The sequence below is a fragment of the Procambarus clarkii genome, chromosome 51 (assembly GCF_040958095.1).
Source record: "Procambarus clarkii isolate CNS0578487 chromosome 51, FALCON_Pclarkii_2.0, whole genome shotgun sequence".
Classification (NCBI taxonomy): Eukaryota; Metazoa; Arthropoda; class Malacostraca; order Decapoda; family Cambaridae; genus Procambarus; species Procambarus clarkii.
In genome coordinates, this window is record NC_091200.1 from 15,283,243 (window position 1) to 15,289,781 (window position 6,539).

Here is a 6,539-nt window from a genome sequence, read left to right on the forward strand (position 1 = left end):
ATCACCGAACATTTGCTGAAACCTTGCGGTAGTTTTAGCCAGGGACTCGCATGGTCGTTTCTCACCATGTCTTAACTATTAAGTTGGTCAAGGTTTGGAAGGCTTTTGTTATACTTTCTTCACCTTTGTATATATTATAATGAACTTTACTTTTCTAATATTCCTTGTTTATTATTTAATCTTAATTTACAGTTTCTCAACATACCAGTAATTACAGTATTTTTCTATTACTGTATATAGATGAAGACTGAATTACTGTACTGATCTTAGAGAGGAGTAGAACTGCCATTAGAGTTATTGTAATGTACAATATTCATACAATACTACAAATGATATGTTGGGAGACCTTGGGCTCTATTATAATTGTGACTAAGCAAGCAAAAGATTATACTGTATTCTTTGGAAAGATTATATTTGACGGTTGCACACTCCCAGCCTCGGTTATTCTTGACGGTGTCAAATGCTCTGCTTAGTAGTCCCTCTCTTCCATGTGCCGGTTCAGTATTTGCTGGACGCTTTGTCATGGGGCTGTCACCAGTTAGTAGTGTGGTGTTATTTTGTTCCCTGTATGGCAATTCTGGACATGTTAAGATTATTTGACTCAGTTATCTGCATTAATTGCTTAATCCAAGATGAATCAGTCCATCCTCGAGCACAAGGATGCTGTGTGTTTGCTGCTAGCTCATATTCTGGTGGCACATTAGTCCTCCTCTTGCTGCTTTTTCCCACTTTAGGGGTTGACACTGCCCTTTTCATTAGTATTTGCTTCAGCAGTATATGTACAGTACTAAAATTGTAACAATACAGAGGATTAGCATTGTTCACTGTGCAAGAATGTTACATGACTCCGTGTAGTGTTCCATATCTCTGGGCACCTAGTGGGAAGCCTTTGGATGCATCTGTTTGCTGTGGTATCAGCCATCTCTCTACTTGCCTTCTTGCTGGGGTGTTGACTGGTTTTCTAGCACATTTCCTGCTGCTGCAACAACTTCATGGTTGGTTTTTGAGGCATTCTCCTGTAGTCTTACTAGAGTTCCCCTCTTTGTGTTGACAAAGTTCCCCTCTTTGTTCTTTCACTGCTCTCACTCCTTTGCTGGCGAGCTGGGGGTTTGCTTGCATCATTTGTCGATTGTGCCTTCTTCCAGAAATTGAAGATGAGACATTCATAATTCTATCCATAACTGTTGAAGGGATAGTTGGTTAGCTACTACAGATTACAAACTTTGAGATGTCTAATATTACACTAAAGTTATTAATGTAAGAACAATTTTTAAAGTTAATTAGATACTTGCAGCTTTTCTTCAAAGTTATCAATGTTTCTAATTTATGCTGATTGCACTTTTAATTTCTTAAAAAAAAAGATGTTACAAAATTTTAAGAGGGGCATTCATTACGTAAAAGTTGAAATTGGGATGCATACAATTACTGAAAGGAATAAAAGAACTGAGAAACACACACACACAATTTTAGAAATGTAAAAATGAGGCCAGCAAAATTCAAGAGTTTATAATGTGAAAATGACAGATCACGTAATGGTGCTATATGATGACTGAATTGGCATGGAATAATAATATATGTCTGTCTTCCAAGGTGAAGTCTCCTGGGATTGCCGTGTCCCTCTGACTCTAAAGGCTCTTCCATGACTTCTTCCTGGTGGCCAAAGGTTCACTGGATTTTCTTACTTCCATTGATACTATGATTTTCAACAGTTAATGTTCCTCTGCAGTACTTTGTGACTTGTATTATTTTAGCTTCAACAGTCTCTTCTTTTGTTTTTATCCTGCACATGCATAATTCTTTTTTGCTCATAAGCTTGTTATTCCTTGTCAGAGATTATTTACAAGTTTAATTTTTCCATAAACAGGTTTCGTGTTTGTGATTTTATGTATAAATTTTTAACTTTATACAATGGAAATATAGTACTGTACCTTGCTTTGTATGATAACACCTCAATTCAAGATGATTATGTATTCTGGTGACAGTTTTATAATGGTACACTGGTAAATTATATTTCTACTGGGGACACATTTTACCCAATAAGCTAGAATTCTCAACCCATAGTTTTCAAGGATGCTGTGCACATCCCTGTAATTAATGTGATTTTATCATATTTAATGTGAAAACCAACAAAAAATTACCAGCTGAGCTCAATGATCCTCCTAACATTTTAAGTAGTTTTATTAAATATTTAACATTTGATTGTTATATGAAATATTTAACTTTTATTATATTATTTCCTTTGCACATTATGTAGTTCTTGCTGTTATATTGTTTTAAGTTAGTCTAGTCTTGTTTTAAGTTAGACACTGAAGACTACCGAGTGTCCAATGTGCAAGTCTCCTAGTCATCCCCATCTCTCATTCTAAGTAAAACAATATTTGTTATTGATCATAATGGTGTACAAGAATGTTAGTGTGGCTACAGTTTAATTTTACCTGTGATTTTCACTTACTGCTGTAAACTTCAAAGAGTAGATAATATAATTTTATATGGTCTTTCCCATTAACATTAGATAGCAGACCTGCCCAAAGCACTGTCTAAATGTTTAAATGCACTCTTGAGCATGATGTATTTACAAGAAAAATGTATTTTTAATAGCAAACAATATAACTTGCATATGGAATTGCCTCAAAATTTGATGGACTATATTCTTTGGGGCTTTGCTAACTTTGCTCCATATTATAATTTTGGAAAATGATCGTTGTTGTTGTGTGCGCATTACCAGTCTGTATACAATGCTCAAAATGTGCATCTATGGCATGGGGGAATGAAGGGTATTGCTTAATAGCAAACGTTTTCATATTATTTCATGTTTCTTGTTAAACATTTAAGCTAATGAATTATGCATTGCATGATAGACTAACTATAATCTAGATGTATATGTAAGAACTTTCGTAATTTTTTTTTTTTTTAGATAATGATTGTCATCTAACTCGATACAACTGAAATTGTACAGTATATTTTTTTGTTGCTCAAGCTATTTTACTTGAAGAGCACAGTCTATAAATTAATAAATCTGAGAAATTGCCTCCATCAAAGATGTTCACTTAGGCTTCCTCTTTTCTAAATTTTCCTATAAAACTGTAATGCCCTTAAAAATACCTGAAATATTATTGATAATAAAATGAAATATGCTGTATATTGTTTTGACTCACAGAGCCTATATGTGCCACACAATTTACTTGGTACATATGTATATAATTAATTAAAATATTCCCTTCTTTAAGCAGCAAGAGGGATTAAACTCGCCAAATCTTGATGATGTGCAAGTGTAGTCTGTAAAGTTTCTCTAAAGTATCCTCTTATCCAAAGGGACGACGTATAATTAACCTATGTATTGCGTGTTAGTTTAACGTCGCCCACATAGCTGCAGTTTTGTTTGAATGAGTGTCCAAGCCAGGACATGAGGGGGAGGGGATGTTTGCACTTGCATGGGCAAATACTGTCGGCGCTTGATAATGTGAATCATATAGGGCTCGCCTCTAGTTCAGTTAACCGAACATTTGACTTTGCCAAATTTTGTACCTGGAATGTCCAAAAATACTAGTCATTGGTCATGAGTTTCCTCTACTGAACCAGTGAGCTCTTCAGTTATTTTAAGCTCAGTATTTGAATGCTGCTCTGCAGGAATAATATAATTTACTACAATTCCACTTGCAATAACTTTAAACATTTAACTGAATAGCCTATAAACATGCTAGTTAATGAGCAAGTCGGCTTTGTTTTATGGTAAGAACTTGTCTCTCTGAACCGGAATTGGTACATTGGAATCAGTGTGTCAGCTCAACACTATAGTAAGCCAAGTAGCAGCTTAGAGCCCATGCAGAAACATTTCTATACTGTACAGTACTTCCAGTGTCTGAAGCTCTGAGAAGTTAGTTGGTCAGAATTCCTAATAGAAAGTTCCATGTAAATATCAAAGACCATATATAACTCAAGCATAATAGAAACAAATTACACTGCTTAAGATTTGAAATAACTTTGTCATAATTCTCCAGAGATGCCATGTGTTGCATTTCTATGCAGTATGTTTTGCTTCAAGTTTACGAACAAGTGTATACTTAACTAATCTTGTAGGAGCATCACCAAATGATCAGTTCGTTTCTTGGAATCAACTCGTAGGCAAGTATATCCTTTATATATAATTCTTTATGTCTGGCAATATTCATGAACTTTTTGCATTGATAACATGCTTTAGGTAGAAACTTTAGCAGTAGTCATTGCTTTCAAATGTGCATGAGTCGTCAGAGTTTGGTAATTTCATTCTTGAAAATTTTCATTCAACCTTACTTTCTGGTCAGACTATCGCTAGTGTTTAAAATTGGCCCTTAATTCCTCATTTTCAGTTGTTGGAGATGCAGGAAACCAGGAATTTAAAAACAACACTATAATATACTAAAAATGATATTCTAGCCAAAATTAAATGCTGTATGGCAAATATATATATATCTACTGGTTAAGAGCGAGTTATGGCTCACAGAAAGCAGAGTGGTGTTCAAGAGGATTGCAGATACCTTAACAGTGTTGAGATGAACTATCAGTCGTATGTATTTCACCTCTAATGAGGTATTGGTTGCAACTCTGATCACAAAGTCCTTCAGAGTAATTTTCCATAGAGATGTAGGAATGCCAAATTCCCAACCAACCTTTACCTAATGAGCTGGTTGCAGTGTAAGAGTTCCACTTCCTGTAACTTTCTGAATCGACTTATCAGCCATCTCTTGTTGAAGGTGGGCCATGAGCGTTATTTATGAGTCGAATTCTGCCTCACTGCATATATTTGGAGTTGCAAATTACGACTTACTATACCGAAAATATGATAAATTAGTGAAAACGACGATGGGTCAAATTTTACCCAAACCCCTCTACAGTTTTCAAAATATAGGAAATATCGGAAATCTGACTCATGAGCGTTATTTTTTAGCAGAATTCTGGCTCACTGCACATATTTAGAGTTTAAAATTACGCCTTGTTATACCGGAAATATGGTAATTACTGAAAACGGCGATGGGTCAAATTTTACCCAAACCCCCCTGTAATTTTCAAAATATCTGTAAACTCAGAAATTTGACTCCTGTGCGTCATTTTGGAGCCGAATGCTGACTCTCTGCACCCATTTTCAGTTTCAAATTACGACTTTTTATACCGAAAATATGCCAATTACTGAAAACGGCGATGGATCAAATTTTACCCAAACCCCCTGCAGTTTTCAAAATATCTGAAATGTTGGAAATTTGACTCCTGAGAGTCATTTTTGAGCTAAATTCTGACTCTCTGCACCTATTTTCAGTTTCAAATTACGACTTTTTATACCGAAAATATGCTAATTACTGAAAACGGCGAAGGGTCAAATTTTACCCAAATCCCCCTGCAGTTTTCCAAATATCTGAAATGTCGGAAATTTGACTCCTGAGCGTCATTTTTGAGCCGAATTCTGGCTCTCTGGACCTATTTTCAGTTTCAAATTACGACTTTTTATACCGAAAATATGCCAATTACTGAAAACGGCGAAGGGTCAAATTTTACCCGAACCCCCCCTGCAGTTTTCAAAATATCGGAAATATCGAAAACGGTCCAGACCGCTGGACTTGAGTCGAGGACGGGTTGAGCAACGGCGTCCGCCGTCCGTTATGATAGAAAACGGAGTGTGATGTTCCCACTTTCGCAGACACTATACAAGAAAACTAAGCATGGAATCATCGTAAGTGTATTTAGGAATGATAATGATTCTTACCAGTGGGAGAAAAATGGACGGCACACGTGACACTGGACACTGCCCCCAGTGCTACCAACAGCTGGACACTGCCCACAGTGCTACCAACAGCTGGACACTGCCCACAGTACTACCAACAGCTGGACACTGCCCACAGTACTACCAACAGCTGGACACTGCCCACAGTGCTACCAACAGCTGGACACTGCCCACAGTACTACCAACAGCTGGACACTGCCCACAGTACTACCAACAGCTGGACACTGCCCACAGTACTACCAACAGCTGGACACTGCCCGCAGTGCTACCAACAGCTGGACACTGCCCACAGTATCACCAACAGCTGGACACTGCCCGCAGCGGGACACTGCCCACAGCTGGACACTGCCCACAGTGCTACCAACAGCTGGACACTGCCCACAGTACTACCAACAGCTGGACACTGCCCACAGTACTATCAACAGCTGGACACTGTCCACAGTACTACCAACAGCTGGACACTGTCCACAGTACTACCAACAGCTGGACACTGCCCGGAGTGCTACCAACAGCTGGACACTGTCCACAGTACTACCAACAGCTGGACACTGCCCACAGTACTACCAACAGCTGGACACTGCCCGCAGTGCTACCAACAGCTGGACACTGCCCACAGTATCACCAACAGCTGGACACTGCCCGCAGCGGGACACTGCCCACAGCGGGACACTGCCCGCAGTGGGACACTGCCCGCAGCGGGACACTGCCCGCAGCGGGACACTGCCCGCAGCGGGACACTGCCCACAGCGGGACACTGCCCACAACTGGAACTGCCCACAACTGGACA

The 6,539-nt window shown here is 38.6% G+C and overlaps 1 non-coding gene across 1 annotated transcript; it reads left to right on the forward strand.

The window, feature by feature from the left end:
* The first annotated feature begins 763 nt into the window (after positions 1-763).
* LOC138351990 (U6 spliceosomal RNA) lies at positions 764-869 on the forward strand. Its single transcript, XR_011222676.1, has one exon. It is a non-coding gene; the product is annotated as a U6 spliceosomal RNA (small nuclear RNA).
* Positions 870-6,539: the final 5,670 nt, after the last annotated feature.